We start from the raw sequence: 1864 nt of genomic DNA, 5'->3' as shown, positions 1-1864 counted from the left end.
GATCTCAGACGGCTCGTCGTTCACACTGCAGCTCTCCTCTCGTCAGGTAAAGAATGAAAACGTGTTTTTCTGGTGAACACAGGAGAACAGGGCTGCTCTGGCTGAGCCACGTTAGCGTTCAGCGACAGCGTGGAGAGGAGGCGGCTTTAACACAAACTGCCTCTGCAAGCAGCACAATGTGGCTGCAGAGRTCTCAGCTGGTAAATAAGCTCAGGTTTGCCTGTGAGCCCGTGGATTTAAACACACATCTGTTGCTGTCCACCATGTTCATGTGCTCGCTCTGTGTGTGTCCACTAGAAACACCCAGCAGCCCTTTTTCATCAGAACCTATACCATCCTGATTCTGTTAGCATCACCATAGAAACCAGAGCGTCAGCAGAGCGTTATGGAACAGAATGCAGATTTGTAGCAGAGGGCTCTGCCTATAATCCCCCTGCAGTCCTGACAGGAAAAGGTCTTGTAAAACAGGAAGTCTCTGTCATGATGTCGCTCAGGGCTGCAGGACTTCAAGGCCACTAATGGTGGAGCGAGGCAGCGTTAAAGCTGCTGGAACAAAGGATCGGACAGGAGACGACGACAGCAGGGCCACGATAGAAASCAGCCATTTAAACCGCTCCGTCTCTGCTCCCGGTGATTTACATGTTTGTGGTTCAGGCTGTTTGTGAGGCCGAGGCGCCGTGTCACTGCGCTGAGTGAGGAGGGAATTCCTGYACCCAGATTAGCTTTCACTTCTGATGCCAGAGAGCATCGCTCACCTGCTGCAGATGGGATTTGGGGAGCAGAGGAAAAAAAAGAAGGTTTTTGAGGGAGGTTTGAGACTGATCACCGACGTAGAGGACTGTCTGTGACTTCACAGCTCAACCAGAAACACTAAACACTCCTGATCCACGCCGAGTCTGACAGAACCGAACAGGAAACAGATCTGCTGATGTCAAACATCAAACACAAACTGTTCTGTGCTGCAACAGAATTTATCTGAAGGAATCAACTGGACATTATGTTCTGTGTACAATTTATTAAAAGCTAGTACTGATAATACTACCTGTAACTTATGGAGTACTTGAGACCYACCTTGACCATTGTTTGATGGTTTTGGTCTGGTCTCTGCCTCAGAATTTTATTTCAAGACCACAACTGTGGAAATATGACTAAATAGCCAGATTATTGTCCAATTTATTAGTTAACATCTTGGCTTTCATTTGATTTAAAATGTAACTACTGATTCAAGCATTAAGGCAGCTGGAAAATTATTATTGTCTGCCTGACCCAAAACATTCTCTTCTGTTCCCAAACAACTGATTACAGATTCGGATCTCCCCCCACATGGCCTCAAAGGGCTGTGGATCTAAATTCTCCTGGATGTGTTCGTCGACTGAGGCTCTGCCAGAGACTGAGCCAGAACCAGAACCAGAACCTGACCCAGAATGAGAGAAGAATTAAGACGAGGAAACTGTAGTTAATAAGTCCAGACCTTATTTAGAAGTTAAATAATTTGACTTAATATTTTAGGAAATATAGAAAATAAATCAAACTGAACATGTTGAAAACTCTGAAACAGAATAAAGAACCTCTGCAGCACCAGGAGAGACTAAACACAACGTTTCTGCCTCCCAGAGGCTCCAAGAACAACTACCGTATTTTTCGGACTATAAGCCGCGACTTTTTTCCWGAACTTTGAACCATGCGGCTTATAGTCCGGTGCGGCTTATACATGGATTTTTTTCTTCAGCCACCAGGGGGCTCTTATGCTCCATTTGCTTCAACCACTTGCTTTAAAAAAAGAAGAAAAAAAAAAAAGAAAAAAGCGATCGCTTCCAGAGCCGTCTGTTGTACCAGGAAGCAGCGATTTAAAGATAGTCAATGG

General features: G+C 45.2%; 1 protein-coding gene across 1 annotated transcript in view; it reads right to left on the bottom strand.

The window, feature by feature from the left end:
• LOC106534593 (adhesion G protein-coupled receptor A3) overlaps positions 1-1864 on the bottom strand; it is a gene marked incomplete at its 3' end in the record, with an annotated part of 34852 nt that overhangs the window by 11354 nt on the left and 21634 nt on the right.

This window comes from Austrofundulus limnaeus, unplaced genomic scaffold (genome assembly GCF_001266775.1).
Source record: "Austrofundulus limnaeus strain Quisiro unplaced genomic scaffold, Austrofundulus_limnaeus-1.0 Scaffold1216, whole genome shotgun sequence".
In the NCBI taxonomy this organism is placed as follows: Eukaryota; Metazoa; Chordata; class Actinopteri; order Cyprinodontiformes; family Rivulidae; genus Austrofundulus; species Austrofundulus limnaeus.
Note: the sequence above shows the minus strand (reverse complement) of the source record. Positions and strands in the feature narration are given on the sequence as shown.